This window comes from Lactuca sativa, chromosome 5, assembly GCF_002870075.4.
Source record: "Lactuca sativa cultivar Salinas chromosome 5, Lsat_Salinas_v11, whole genome shotgun sequence".
Classification (NCBI taxonomy): domain Eukaryota; kingdom Viridiplantae; phylum Streptophyta; class Magnoliopsida; order Asterales; family Asteraceae; genus Lactuca; species Lactuca sativa.
Genome location: NC_056627.2, coordinates 352,138,851 through 352,156,362, shown reverse-complemented (window position 1 = coordinate 352,156,362; position 17,512 = coordinate 352,138,851).

The following is a 17,512-nucleotide window of genomic DNA, read 5'->3' as shown; positions in this document are numbered from 1 at the left end:
TCCAATTCCGTACAAGATTCATATTGAACTAAATGTTTTAGTTATGAGATATCAAATTTATGTTCATTTTGGTATCTAACTGACTCTTCATCTTTTAATTCTTAAAGTGAAAGATGCCTCCATAGAGAAACCCAAGGAGTGTCAATGTTAATGAAGCGCCAACACCACCTCCGCCATCACCTCCTCAATTGACGATGCCATGTTTCAAGCGGCGGTCACTGCAGCCGTTGCAACTGCTATGTCTCATATAACCACCACTGTCGCAAGTGGATCGGGGAGTGGCGCACACCCTTCCAATCATGGTGATAGTCATGGGCACCATCGAGAATGTACCTATAAGGAATTTTCAAACGCCAAATCCAAGACCTTTAATGGGACTGGGGGAGTTATGGCGTTAAGGCAATGGATTGAGAAAACAGAGGCAGTCTTTGAGATCTGCTCCTGCCCGGAAGGTAGCAAGGTTAGGTTCGCTGCGTGTACCTTTGCTGATAGAGCCCTAACATGGTGGAACGGCCATGTTAAGTCACTGACCTTAGTAGTGGCTAACTCAATAAGTTGGGAGAACTTGAAGACAGTGTTGATGCAGGAGTACTACCCGTGGGGTGAAATTCAGAAGCTCGAGCAAGAGCTCTGGGGTCTTACTATAGTTGGTTCAGACATAACAACCTACACTAATAGGTTCTGTGACTTAGCGATTCTATGTCCAGAAATGGTTGCTCTGGAGAACAAAAAGATTGAAAGGTACATCTGGGGGTTGTCTCCTCAAATTCAGGGAAGTGTTATTGCTTCCAGGACTGTTACCTTTGACAGTGCTAAAGAGCTGGCACCGTCGCTTATTAACCATGGAGCCCGTTAAAACTATGTGGTTGCTGCTCCTGAATAACCCAAGGGAAAACAACAACAACAAAAATAACAACAACAAGAAGAAGAAAGGGTGGAATAACAGAAAGGGCAAATCTTCTTGGGAACCCTTGGAAAAGTAACAGTTAGTGGCAGTCCATGCTGCTACTGTACATGCTGCTGTTCCTACTAACCCCACACCAACTAAGCCTTATGTTGGTAATCTCCCTAAATGTAACAAGTGCAATTTCCACCATCACGCAAATTGCCGAGAAATGTAGTGTCAGAACTGCAATAGGAAAGGGCATACTGCACGATTCTGTAAATCACCACCTCAACCGATTAACCAAGTACCTGCCACTGGAGTAGGTCAAGCATATTATGGATGCGGGGAAGTTAATCATTTCAAAAGAGATTGTCCAAAAGATGGAAATGTCGGTGAAGTTGGAAGGATACTGGCAATAGCTCACGAAGAAGCTGTGGCAGACCCTACGGTGGTCACGGGTACGTTCTTCTCAACAATACTTATGCATGCATTTTATTTGATAGTGGTGCTGAGAAGAGCTTCGTGAGCCATAATTTCGAACACCTGCTAAAACAAAACTCCCAACCACTAAATGAAACCTTCACTGTAGAAATGGCCAATGGGAAATCTGAATACACTAACGATATATATATATATATATATATATATATATATATATATATATATATATATATATATATATATATATATATAGAATGTACCCTTACATTGAATAACTTTTCTTTCCCAATAGACCTTATGCCGATCTCTATCAAAAGTTTCGACGTCATTATTGGTATGGATTAGCTATGTTATAACCATGCCAACATCCTATGTTATGAAAGAGTAATTCGCCTAAACTTGCCGAATAACAAAACTCATATTATCTACGGTGACAAACCCGGAACGAACCTTCAGATCATTTCTTGTATCAAGGCACAAAAGTATCTTCGCAAGTAGTATTGTGCTTTCTTAGCTCACGTAGTAGACAAAAAGCAAGAAGTGAAAGACACTGCGAGCATTTCTGAGGTCTGCAACTTTCCTTACATATTTCCCGACGATCTTCCAGGAGTGCAACCCGAACGACAAGTTGAATTCAGAATTGAATTAATCCCTGGGGCTACCCCTGTAGCCAAATCCCCCTATCGTCTTGCACCATCAGAAATGCAGGAATTGTCCAGCCAGCTGAACGAACTCCTTAGAAAAGGCTTCATAAGACCAAGCTTCTTACCATGGGGAGCACTAATCTTGTTCGTGAAGAAGGATGGATCATACCGTAAGTGCATAGACTATCGCGAGCTGAATAAACTTACCGTTAAAAACCGTTATCCTCTACCTCGCATTGACGATATGTTCGACCAACTTCAAGGTGCGAGCTACTTCTCGAAAATAGACTTAAGATCCAGGTATCACCAATTACGAATTCTAGAGGATGATATTCCCAAAACAGCTTTCAGAACTGATTATGGTCATTACAAGTTTGTAGTGATGCCTTTCGGATTGACGAATGCACCTGCTATGTTCATGGACTTGATGAACAGAGTGTGTCGTCCGTTCCTGGAAATATTCGTCATAGTCTTCAATGACGACATCCTTATCTACTCAAGAAGCGAAGAGGAGCACGACCAACATCTTCTTCAAGTATTACAAACTCTGAGAACATAGAAACTTTATGCGAAGTTATCGAAATGTGAATTTTGGATTAGGAAGGTAGATTTCCTGGGTCACGTGGTTAGTTTGGAGGGAATACACGTGGACCCTTCCAAAATCAAGGCAATTGAGACCTGGTCAGCTCCCAAAACACCTACAGAAATCCAACAATTCTTAGGTCTTGCTGGCTACTATCGCAGATTCATTCAAAATTTCTCCCGAGTTGCTAAGCCACTTACCACCCTGACACAAATGGGTGTAACTTTTAGCTGGGGTGAGAAGCAAGAAACAGCGTTCCAAACGCTGTAGCGAGCCCTGTGCAGTGCACCGATCTTGTCTCTTCCTGAAGGGACAGAAGACTTTATAGTGTACTATGATGCTTCTAACCAAGGGCTTGGATGTGTTCATATGCAACGAGGAAAGTTTATATCCTACGCCTCGAGATAGCTCAAGACACATGAGGTCAACTATACAACACATGACCTTGAACTAGGAGTAATAGTTTTTACTCTGAAGATCTGGAGACATTACTTATATAGCACGAAATGCACAATATTCACGGACCATAAAAGTCTTCAGCATATCTTCGACCAAAAGGATCTACACATGAGACAACGACGGTGGGTGGAGCTACTGAACGGTTACGAATGCGAGATTCGTTATCACTCTGGTAAAGCCAATGTAGTAGCTGACGCCCTTAGCAGAAAAGAATACTCGGGGCGCCGAGTAAAGTCGTTGACCAAGACGATCCATTCCCATCTGTCCACATAGATCAAAGAGGCTCAACTCGAGGCCTTGAAACCCGAAAACATGGTAGGTGAAACCTTGAGAGGAATGGATAAGAACTTCGAAATCAGGGGTGATGGAGTCTATTGTTTCATGAACCGGATATGGACACCAAAGTTTGGTGGTTACAAAGACGTGGTTATGAATGAAGCACACAAAACTTGATAATCCATTCATCCAGGTTCAAATAAGATGTATCTGGACCTCAAGAAACTGTACTGGTGGCCTAACATGAAGGCCGAGATTGCTACCTTTATGGGCAAATGACTTACTTGTGCCAAAATCAAGGTAGAGTACCAGAAACCTTCAGGTATATTGCAACAAACTGAAATCCCTGAATGGAAGTGCGAGCGGATTACTATGGATTTCAAAACTAAGTTACCCTAGACAACGGGTGGTTATGACACTATTTGCGTAATCTTCGATAGATTAACCAAATCGCCAATAAAAGAAAAAGACAAGATGGAGAAGCTAACAAGAACTTACCTAAAAGAGATAGTTAGATTGCATGGTGTGCCAATATCTCTTATTTCTGACCGAGATAGTAGATTTACTTCTCGAGTCTGGCAGTGTTTACAAAACTCTCTGGGAACTAGGTTGGACATGAGTACAGCCTACCATCTATAGACAGATGGACAAAGTGAAAGGACGATTCAAACTCTAGAAGATATGTTGCGATCCTGCGTGATATAATTTGGAAAGGCATGGGATACACATTTACCCCTTGTCGAGTTCTCTTACAACAACAGTTATCACACTAGCATAAAGGCTGCTCAATTCGAAGCCCTCTATGGCCGCAATTGCAGATCACCTCTGTGCTGGGCTGAAGTGGGTGATACGCAACTAGCTTGAGGTCAAGTTCCCGACAGTACTCTCACTGGTTCAGAAATCATTCGGGAAATCACGGGGAAAATTGTACAAATACGGGAGCAACTTAAAGCTTCCAGAGATAGACAGAAAATCTACGCTAACAAAAGGAGAAAACCCTTGGAATTCCAGGTTGGTGACCGCGACTTGTTGAAGGTCTCACCTTGGAATGGCATGATATGCTTTAGAAAGCGTGGCAAACTAAACCCAAGCTACATAGGACCATTCTAGATTCTTGCTATAATCGGTCCAGTAGCTTACAAACTCTGACTACCTTAAGAACTAAGTAACACACACCCTACCTTCCACTTCTCTAACTTGAAAAAGTGTCTATCCAACGAGACTCTTCTTATTCCTCTCGTCGAGATCGAGTTAAAAGAGAGCCTCAACTTCGTGGAAGAACCCGTAGAAATCCTAGATAGGGAAGTCAAGAGAACCAAACAATGTCGTATCGCGATAGTGAAGGTTCGCTGGAATGCAAAGCGGGGACCTGAATTCACTTGGGAGCAGGAGGACCAAATGCAACATAAGTATCCACATCTTTTTCCCTAGTCTTTTTGTAATGCTATAGTCCTAATTTTGGGATGAAATTCTCTCTAACGATGGGATAATGTAACACCCCGTTATTTTTCTACTTGTAAATTCAACCCTAGTCAATCAAAGTCACTTGGGTCAACTAAATTCTTTTTTATTGTTTGGATTTTTATTAATGTTAGAATAATAACATTTGCATGTTAAAATCCTAAGAATATTATGTTTTAAGAAGGGAATAAGTGAAATTCGAGAAAATTCACATCCTTTTCTTTCTTTTCCCTTCGGACAAACAATCTCGCAGCCGTGATCAGCAATCGAGAACTCAGACCATGAGCGAGGCCGTGAATGGCTTCGGCCCGTAATTAGCTTCAGACCGCAAACGGGGTCCATGGCCGTGAACCCCTTCGGACCGTGAACCCTCACATATATATAGATTTCAGCCAACTTTTACTTCATTCTACACTTTCAAATGAAATTCCAACCATTTTCTCTCAAGTATCATTAGCCAAGAACAACCTCTCTCCTCAAGAACATGCTAAATTCATCCTTTCTCATCATATTCAAGGGATAATCATTAGTTCTTCATAAAATCTAACAGGTATCATTTCTTGATCTTGTTATCATTTCAAGAACATCCTTCAATCTTCTTATACTAGGATGAAACCCATTAATTTCACTAGTTTGTTGGATTAGATGTCTAAGCCCATAACTATTATTGGTATGTATTCGACCCGAGAGTAGCATGGTCCATTTGGGTTGCACTTCACCGGAACAATTTATATGGATAGTCTTTTGAGAATAGTACGTTTATGATTTATATTAATATATTATAAGTTCTAATATATTAATATGGAATCATATTATTTAATTAGTATTGATCAAGAATTAATTTAGTGATAAAAAAGGAACTAATTAAATATGGACTCTTATATATAGGATGGGCCAAGTTCATTTAGGATGTGCTAAGCTTACATGGATAGTCGATGGAGTTTTTAACCTATGGATCCTATGGAAATGAAAGGTCATGGGTATTACGGTTTAAATGAATGTAACCCTAATCCTCCATACTATATAAAGAGGTCTTTGGCACATGAAATGGGACGAGTGTGTGAGTAAACAAGAGTGGGCCAATTTCTAGTGTGATTACTATTCTCTCAAGTTTTCCAAGGTGTCTTTGCTGATTTGTGATTCCACTTGAGGCTTCCACACTATTGGGGCTAAGCTCTTAAAGTTTAAGACTTCAAGCTTCATCAAAAGGTATGTCATCCCACTAAGTTTTATATTACAAGTACTTCATACTATGCTAGTTAGAATAAAACCTTGGAATATTGAATATTTGCATGTATAATAGAGAAAACATAGATCCAAGGTTTATAGGGTTGCATGTACACCATAGGAGTGTTAGAATGCTCAAAACACATCAGTGGTATCAGAGCCTAGGCTTGTTTTCAATTATACTTGATGTAATTTGCTAAAAAAAGCTGGAAAAATTGAATTTTTTCTGGACAGGGGACTCGACGAGTCCATGTGCAAATTCATCCAACCCGTTGAGTTGGTTCATGCACTCGATGAGTTGGACCCCCTGACAACATATTTTTGAGTTTTTTGGTTGGAATTGGTCTAGAATCATTACCTTAAACTGATTTGGACCTATAAAACCTATTTTTTGATGTGGCAATGATTATGGTAAACCAATTTCAAGGTTATTATCAAAATTTCAATTTTTATATGTGTTTATATGTTTCTTGAAATTGTTGATATTATTGTTTATACACTTATGAGTTTTGGTAGATCATAGGAATTATTTGCAAATTGTTTGTTAGTTAACTCTTAATCTAAATGTTTTTAATGGAGTTCATAATTTGTCCTCAAGTTATGGATTACCAAAAGTCATTTCTTTTAAAGATCCATTAAAGAGTCATAGGTTACATAATTGAAGAGTCTTTCTCATAAATAGTTTTATGGACTCCATAACTTGTCCTCAAGTTATGGATGTTCAAGAGTCTCTTCATTAAAGTTTTAAAACCTTAATTAAACTCATAAGTTATGAAAATCCAAAAGTTTTTTTTTTTTTGAATTTTTCAAAACTTGCCCTCAAATTTTGGAATTTGTAAAGTCTCGTACACACTTTAATTCCAAACCCTAGAGTTTTAAAAGTTAAAATTCAACCCTTATACTTTATGATATTATAAGTTAATAACATATATATATATATATATATATATATATATATATATATATATATATATATATATATATAAAAGAGCAAGTCAGTCTTACCGTTAGTAGGCCTCATTCACGAAGCCAGTCTATAAGGGGGTATAAGGTTGTTGCCTATAAAATGGCAACTTAATGGGTGTCCACTCTCACCCACCGCTTCCTTGACTGGTGGAGGATCGTTAGCCGAACGGGTAGGACAAGGACTATAATTCTCATTATTAGTATAATGATAAATATAAAGTAACTAAATGTTTTATAAATTCCCAATCTTAGTTGCTTTAGGAAAATGTGAATTTGGTGCTAACCCATGAAATTACACTTTGCACCTTGCGTAAGTCGTTAGTGGAGCATGTGTGGTTAACCGGCACACTAATTTGGATTTAACAAGGTTGGCAAATGGTGGCTTAAAGTTTATCATAGATCGGTGGAGTGCGTGTGGTTAACCGACACATCGATTAGGTGATAAAAATTAAGAGTACCAAGTATATTTGCATGGTTATTCACACGTTGTTTTTGATACTCGGCATCCCAGTCACAAACTTGAGAGGGCACAATCAAGATTTAAACATGCCATTGAAAAGTTCAATGAATCTCAAAAGATCTAGGAGTTTCAAACCAATTAAAACCTAATTCCTATTTCGTTTTTCATGGTGGAAATTGGTGAATTATCATTCGCCTACCTTCAAATCTTTTATAGCTTAGATTACAGCATCCCTCTTCCAAGTTATAAAATATTGTGTTGGGTTCTAACCTTAATATTTCATATTGGGTGTTCTATTAAGGACTTAAATCAACTAACTTGAATTTCTCCTATTGTAGATGTCTGGTTCGGACAACTATGACCTTCCCAAATCTCTTGAAACAAGCTTTCCTAATGAAGATGATGTCTTGTGGTTGGATCAAGGAAATCATACTTCACTTCCTCCACCTCCGCTAATTATTATCCCTAACCTATAATTTTAAGGTCACTCAAGTCCTATTGGCAGACAAAAAGTCTGTGTATGCTCACATCTTGGAGATGAAGTCATATATAGACAAGTCGGAGAGTTGGGTGTCAAAGTCTTGAGGAAGTTGGTCATTGACTAGGTTCTTCAATCACTTCCTAATTCACATAGAGAGTTCCTTGGGGACTACTATATAACAGACCATGACATGACCCTTAACGATCTTACCGATTTGCTTGATGCTACTGAATCAGTAATGATTTGGAGCACTGGTAAAGCAAACTTGATTGGAAGATCGACTTCCCAAACTTCCATGGACATTGACAATGGTAATATTGGAAATCCAGAAAAGCTTTATCTTCCCAATGGAAAGGGATCGGCCATAGTCAACCTGGTTGACCAAATGGTAAAGAGAAAGGCTAAGTCTGAGATAGTCCCATGTACCATTACCAAAGAGTCCATATGTTTCTATTGCCAAAGGAAGGGACATTGGTTGCGAAGCTACCCTACTTACATGAAGAATCATAAGGATTGTAAAGTCAGAATGTATGACTCTACTTTAGGTAAGTCCACTATCTAACTCTATTAAGTTCCTATTTGGAGATTCTTATCACATAATGTGACTAGGTTACATTTTATGTTTTGAAGAATCAAAGGAAGCTTAAAAGAAGAGTATACTCAATCTGATCGTGAAGATGTATTTCAATTGCATGGTTCGAAGATCGGATTTTTGAGCTGCTGATTAGGAGTTATGATAGATTGCTAGGAAATATGTAACAACATAGTTTTCATTTAAAGGTGCATTGTAAGGAAAAAGTTTTTCCGTATTTTATAAATAAATAAAATTTGTTTTTTTTTGTTTTTTTTTATATCTCCTTGCAATGACGTTTATGGAAAATTGATGTTTTTATGTTTCTAGCAATAATGGAAATATGTATTTGATTCTTTCATTTGAGGTAGTGTCTAAATTTACCCAATAAGGAAAGATTCTCATCACCCAAGTTTCAATTGGACTGAAACTTGGAATCATGCAAGTTGTATTGTATGATGAATGAGAATTTTCATCTCTGGAAAATTAAGACTAATTCCTTGTTCATATGTATATGTGAGTCAAGTGAAGGACAAAGGGATCGGATACACTTGGTTGTGTGCTGGTCAGGTCCACCACAAAGATCGATAAGGATATTCTTCATGATTTACTAAAAGTTAGTAAATATGGTTACCCTTACAAGTTTAAGTGTAATTTTGAAACATTGGAAAATTTTCAATGTATGGCAGGACAGATGAGAAGAATCAAATTAGGCAGAAAGATAAAAGTTACTCGAATCTGAAAAGATGGGAGAGTACTTTAGTATCATGTTTTATGATCATCTTAATGATTATGAAACCATATCACAATTCATCCTCTAAGGACATCTTAGCTCATTATTATGGCTAAGAAAAGGAGTCATGAATTGTTGAAGTGGTTAAATCAAGAAGATGAGCCATACTTCATTCCAAAAAATTATTAGAGTCATACTCCAAGATTGTAACTTGAGTGACACATCTTAAAGAAGGTTTATAACACTTGTCAATTGTAAGAGTAAAATGATTTCTACTCTTGTACATTTGAAATTGGTAAGTTGTGATGTTTTGGATAAAACAAAGACTAACTAAGGTCAATTGTGTGAAGTGTTTGTCTTGATAAAGAATCCGCACTATCTCTTAAATATTTGTCTGTCAAGGAATGGTTCTTGGCAAGAGAGTCTTATATGTCAAGAGGACAGTGGGAGTCTTAAAGATCCTGAAAGAGTTTCAAGAACTAATCAAGAATAAAACTTGTAGTTTATCACTAGCACACGACTTGAGGTTTGTAACCTATCGTGTTCACATATTCCTATTTTTGTGCCCATTGCAGTTAAAGTTGACAATGCATCTGAGTTCTACAAGTTCTCAGTTGTTTGCATAACTACTTGGAAGCAATGGCAGACCCTTGTGCTGCAAGCTGGCAAGAATTTAAGATTGCATAAGTTCAGTCCATATAAGTTTGGATTTGTCACTAACCTTGTCATGTAATTATGGTTTTGAAAAATTTACATGGAGAGGAACACATACACCATAAAATCTAAGTGTCATAAGGTTTCTCTCCGATTCATGAAAATGTTGGTGAGGAAACGCTTTCAGTAAGTAGGTTTTAAGTAGATAGCAATTATGATATTTGCATTCTCAAAGTCATTAGTGGAGCGTGTGTGGTTAACTGGCACACTAACTTGGACTTGTGAGAAATGGTAAAGGTCTAAACAATTGAGACTATGATTACGACATCCCTTTTTGTAGTTCTAAAATTGTTTAGACACACATGTGAGCTATCTAAGGAAAGGTGTATGATTTTGATAAAGTTTTATCAAGGCATCTCGTATCAGAAATCAGAACTTTGATAAGAAAATCAATAAAGTATTGATTTCTAGAAGTCCAACAGATTTTTAGATACATGTCAAAGCTAGTGGGAGCATAAGTGTTATGCTAATAATTATCATGTTAGTGGGAGCATGATTATTATGTTAAGTGTTGCAAGTTAGTAATTTTAATTATAGAAAACAAAAGTTTCAATTGGGAAAAGTTGTTTTGCTATAATTAAGGGTGAGGAAATTATACTTCATTTCAATTCTAAAAGCTTAGATTGAGATTTTAATAATCTTTAGTAATTTTATGTTGGGATGGTTCAACATAAGGAAATTCTATATATATTGCGTTCTCAAAATTCGATTATGATTACGACATCGCTCTTCATAGTCGAATTATGAAAACATGGAAAATTAAAAATATTGTAGCAAAAGACTGGCGCAAGATCATGTCTTTATGTGAGACATCATGAATCGTGTCCCATATGCTTCGGGTATAGGATCGATTACATGTGCTATAATATTTATCATATCTAAATTTTCCAAATACCTAGGGCATTAAGAGGGGAAAAGTTCTAGAATTTGATATGACTAAAATGATTAAGCAATTGTTGAGGACAATTTGAGGTATTTCCAAAGATTGTTTGCCCATGGACAATTGGAAGTATGGTGTAGATTTTTGGAAAGGATCGTATTGACATATTCTGAAAGGAGGCAACTCTTATTCAGAAATGATAGTCAGCATGGGAATATGGAAATGTTTCATAGGTGGAAGTTATCCATTAAATCTGTATAAGATTAGAAAACTTAATGCTAGAAGAATGTTCAAAGCAATGTACTTTGAATTTGAAACTTCGTTTCCATGGACTTGATCTCCATTGGAATACTCTGTAATGTCTGTTGACAAGTCTTTGTGACTTTGTGCATAGTCATTACAAGAGGATCAATGCATATAAGTTTAGAATCTAACATATTTCGGTAAATGGCAGGAATTTAGAATTCTTACATTTACGATAAGGATTTGGGATTTTGAAATGAGAATCATTGGAATTATGTTTAATTGATCTATTCCACAAAATTAGGATCATAGACAAACATAGTGTGCATACTTGGTGTATGGCGTAACAATTGTTTGGACAAACATAGTGTGCATGCTTGGAGCATGGTATGACTATTGTTTTGATTCATGTATAAAGTTGATTTTGAAACATTATACAATGAATAATGAGTAATCAATATGGTGTTTAAATAAAAGGTGTTCTATTTACTCTTAAAGGTATTTGGGGCCATATTGGATTTGATTATTCTTGTGTTTCACTTTGCATGTTTTGACTTCCCGAATAAGTAGGTTATTCAAATTCTCCATAGTCAGTCATACGTTGGAAGTAGATATGAATCAAGATTGTCATGAAGTTGGCTTGTAGATGTCTAAGGTGTTGGACATAGCAAGAGTTGCTACAACATTCATGAGTGCTCCTGGAATGAGATTCGAGTATTGGATTAAACCCATGCTCATTTGAATCACTTCATGGATTTTATCACGAGTGATTATGAGACGATAATATCTTATATTCTTCAAACCTAGAGATATGACTTGTTGACTATGAGTTGGTTATACATTGATTGCATAAAAACGCATCAGTAACTTGATGTTATAAAACGTGCCTTTGTGTATGATTCAACAAGTGGTTAGTACAAGCATATGATTCGAAGTTTATCCATTCCTTTTACCCTTGGAGGTATAAAGCGATATATGTGGGCCCCTCGATGATTTAGTGATGACACCCCCAAAGTGCTTGGCCAAGCCTGGACTGATTTGATTTGTTCATATAGTCAGTCGTTATAAATCGGAAATCGGGAAACAACAAATGGACAGAGAGAATGATTATAATCCATGTCTCAGTCCATATGATATCTAGAATGGAGGAATATATGATCCCTTATCTAATGGACAAGTCATTTGACTAGGTTAGAGTTCGGAAGCGACTTTAAGAGCTACGATTGCAATTCAGGATCTTGGAGTCATATGCAATAATAGTTTTAGACTTATCCAAGTGGGAGACCGTTGGATTAGATGTCTAAGCCCATAACTATTATTGGTATGTATTCGACTCGAGAGTAGCATGGTCCATTTGGGTTGCACTTCACCGGAACAATTTATATGGATAGCCTTTTGAGAATAGTATGTTTATGATTTATATTATAAGTTCTAATATATTAATATGGAATCATATTTTTTAATTAGTATCGATCAAGAAATAATTTAGTGATCAAAAAGGAACGAATTAAATATGGACTCTTATATATAGGATGGGCCAAGTTCATTTAGGATGGGCTAAGCTTGCATGGATAGTCCATGGAGTTTTTAACCCATGGATCCTATGGAAAATGAAAGGTCATGGGTATTAGGGTTTACATGAATGTAACCCTAATCCTCCATACTATATAAAGATGTCTTTAGCACATGAAATGGGACGAGTGTGTGAGTAAACAAGAGTGGGCCAATTTCTAGTGTGATTACTATTCTCTCAAGTTTTCCAAGGTGTTTTTGCTGATTTGTGATTCCACTTGAGACTTCCACACTATTGGGGCTAAGCTCTTAAAGTTCATGACTTCAAGCTTCATCAAAAGGTATGTCATCCCACTAAGTTTTATATTACAAGTACTTCATACTATGCTAGTTAGGATGAAACCTTGGAATATTGAATATTTGCATGTATAATAGAGAAAACATAGATCCAAGGTTTATAGAGTTGCATGTACACCATAAGAGTGTTAGAATGCTCAAAACCCATCATAGTTTTCATGAAGAACACGCGAAGAACATGAAGAAAACCCATCTGAAAACCTTTGAATCTTCTTAGAAACTTGCTTAAGATCTTCATGTGTTCTTCATTCATCAAGAACATCAGGGCCGTGAACCCCACCTGGCCGTGAACTCAATACAGCCTCCATTTTAGCTTCTAACACACATATTTGTAAGTTATACTTACAAATTAGTCCAATTTCCAATCATTCCAATTATCTTATTAGCTAATTGGTAGCATATGTACTATACAAATTTCTATATAGGACTTGTTGTTTTGCTACGGGATTTCACTTGTGGAAATAAAGGTCATATATCAAGTCATCAATCGAATCACCCTCTAAAAGGTGAGTTCATACCCCCGTATTTTCATAATTTTTACAGTTTAAAAAAAGGGGGGGGGGGTGGAATACAAGTCTAACACAAGGCTTTTGTGTTACCAACAAATAGTTTCAAAATATTTCACAAATGGATTTCAATTATCTTTAAATCAAATGGTTTCAAATTGTTTTAAAATGACATCAAGTCACCAATAGTATTTCGAAATGTTAAATTCTTTAAAATGTTTTATAAACTTATATTTTCCCCCAAAAATCATATATATATATATATATATATATACATATATATATATATACATATATATATATATATATATATATATATATATATATATATATATATAAGATTTAAAGGGCCTAGGACTGATAACTCACTCTATTTCCTTTTCCTTGTTTAGATGTGGGCTTAGGGTATCGGTTATTTGTCCAAATGTCGTTTAAATTTTAGTTATATATATATATATATATATATATATATATATATATATATATATATATATATATATATATATATATATTTGTATATGTATATAAATATAAAGGTTATTTCATTGAATTTCAATACCCTTTGTAACATGTCGAGCAAGGGGTTGCATTCTTGAACAATTAATATTAATTAGGATTGACAATCCCGCACTCGGGCTGCTAGCTACAGTCGGGCATGCACTCGGGCTGACAATCCCGCACTCGGGCTGCTAGCTACAGTTGGGCATGCATGCCTATGAGTGACAATTGTTATCAATAGTTTTGACGCCTTCAAAGTGTTGTTTCAGACCATCTAGTCATAGTATGGTTATAATAACTCATCAAAAAGATATTAACAATACGTTAGTGTATAATTAACTAAACATGAGTATATTTTCAAAGTACTAGTTTACAAGATACAATTTACAGTATTACATTACAGTATACAATAACAGCCGGTGAAGCCAGACACACTCACTTTTGCAGGTTTTACAAAGAAATACAAATATAGAACATTGGTTTACAAAAATAACGGTTTTATGAGATTAAAACTACTTTTCATATACAGAAGAAAATATAGGATTTTATGGAACAGTTTACATTTCAAAGATTAGGAAACATACTTACAAACATAAATGCTTATGCACTCACTCAACTATATGTTCATACTTTCTTTTCAAATTACTTGTATTCTCAGGAAATCAGTAAACGGGTACTCCCCGAGCTTTTAAGAAGATGGAGTTGTTTTGATTCATGTCTTCTGTCTTTTGCTATAACTATTTTGGTGTCAATATACATTGATTGAACACATGTAAAACTTATACTTATTAATGCAATGGTTGTTTTTACTTTAATTACTATAATGCATGTGTTGTGATACTACAAATGAAGTCATCCACCCCGGACGTTTTCTGCCGTCTCGTTTGGGGGTGTGACAGATTGCATCTAAAAAATTAACATGTTAAATAATTATCAATAATGTTATATTTTATAAATATACCAAATTTAAAATATGAGTTTTGTACCGCTATGAATGGAGTCTGCTGATACCAAGGAACACCCCTCTTTCGTTGTGGCCTACCAATAGGAGTCATTGTTTTTGTATGATGTTCACCCACATCGAGTGACAGCTCAACATGCGTAGGTGTATGCCTAACTTCCCCCCTCTAAACCATGACTACCTAAATTATCATAGTTCAACTGTGTACCATGGTAATATGTTTCTTCCTCCTCTTCATTTATCATCTCCTCCTCCTCCTCCTCCTCCTCCTCCTCTCCAAACCATGTGTCTGGCTCATCTTTTTTCTTTAATACACGATCTACTTTAGAAGATAAGTCATCCACAACGCCTAGTAGACGCTTCACTAATGCCTTTGTGCTCGTCTTCTTCTTCTTTACCAACCTTGTTGATGTGTCGGTTGACATATAAGTTCTTTCTATATCAACATGTTGCGAGGAAGAAGCATTCGTGTCAGATTCAGTCGAAGATGTTTTCGACTTGTACTTCTTTCTTCAAGGAGGCAAGGCAACAACAGGTGGACTATTTTGGACCGGACTATGTTGCGGTGGGGGAGACTCTAGACTATTTCGGACCGGAGTATGTTGCCATGGGGAAGATTCTTCATGGTTAAGAGTCCAGTTTACATAGCAAACATAAAACGACAACATCAGCTCCGTCGGGTTTGCCACGACATAAATAGGTTGGTTGTTAGGCTGAAAAAATCAGATTGTTAATTTAACATGAAAAACATTGGAATTTGTAAATATATATAATCCTTAATATTAAAAGTATTCCAAAGACACGTTGATTATTCGACGATATTGAACCCAAGTTAACGGTGTTTTACTTCTCCACGACCTCATCTGTGACAATTCTGTTAGCGTGTGTATATAAAATTGGGTTGCCTCAAGGAACGTATCCAAAATCCATATCTATGTAAAAAAATGTAAGCATAAACGGAACTATGATAACTATATAAATGCATTAGAAACTAACCTTAAACAGAAGCATAAAACCGGGAACAATATACTACCTCCGTCCCAAATTAATTGTCCACATTTGACTTTTCAAGTCTTTATTTTTCAACTTTGACCTTAAATATTTTTATTTTTTAATATATAATATTTGATGCAAAATATATGAATAGATTGTGTTTGTAAATGTCTTTTCATTGTTATAACTTTCATCAAGTAATATATAACACAAATAAATATATTTAAGGTCAAAGTTAAAGAAAAAAGATTTTAAAAGTCAAAAGTGGACAATTAATTTGGGACGGAGGGAGTACTTGTGTATTTTCTTGGATTCGGGATTGACCAGCTTGAATAGTCTAAATTCTTCTATTTTCTTAAACATTCCATACATCAACCGCGAAGTATAGGTCCAGAAATATGTACCCCATGCAAACCCGCAATTTTCAATTTATTTTTTATAATTACTATTATTGTATATATACACAATATTTAAATGTAATACCTGTTCTAATCATCTATATTATCAGCAAACTTGTATACTGCCGCAGGAATGCCCATTTTAACGTCCCGTCCGTGGAGACCTTACAACATAAAAATAAGCTGGATAAGCATTACAGCATCTTCATCCCGAAGTGACAAATAATTCGGAGACATAATGTAGTCTTCTTAATCTTTTAGCCGTAGACGTGCATCAAAAATGTCTTGGAACAACCGAGCACAAAGATTTAAATTTGACCGACCTTTTTCGTCATAGAGTAAATCCACATAAGGACCAACTTTTAAACCACAATGAGAATATATTCAGTTTCACCAGAATCCAACTGCATCCCCTGTATATCAAAAAGAAACCTCCTCATTTCAAATACTTGTTGAGACCTTACTTCGTGCAACATCATCAAATGCTCTAGCAAGGGACCACCATGTGGGATATGCGTTCCTAAGAATATTCCAAACGGCAAAGCTTCGAATAATAGTCGTTGTGATTGTGTTAGGCGCAGAAAATAGTCATTAATAATAGTACCCACCACGCCTTTTAAAGTTAAATCCGTTTTTTGATTGAGATCATCGTGCTACAAAACATAACATTTAATTTTATATAAAACGTTAGTAATTGAAAATAAATAGCAACATTCTTTTTATATATAACTAAATACCTCATATATATATATATATATATATATATATATATATATATATATATATATATATATATATATATATATAAAAGGGCAGAGGATTCTCCACGGAGTGATGTATTCCCCCCCGCGGAATGATCTAATTCACCAAAAATGGCTCTCCGCGGAGGGTAGAGGTCATTCCACGGAGAACCCTCTGCGGAGTGATGTATTCCCTCCGCGGAATGATCTAAGTCACCAAAATTGGGTCTTCGCGGAGGCTAGAGGTCATTCTGCGGAGAACCCTTTGCGGAGTGACCTCTAGCCTCCGCAGAGACCTAATTTTGGTGAGTTAGATCATTCCGCGGAGGGAATACATCACTCCACAGAATGGATCTTCCCCAAAATCGAACCTGTGAATCTTTACATCCCAAATCTATATATATATATATATATATATATATATATATATATATATATATATATATATATATATATATATATATAGAGAGAGAGAGAGAGAGAGAGAGAGAAAGAGAGAGAGGGAAGAGTTATATGGAAAAT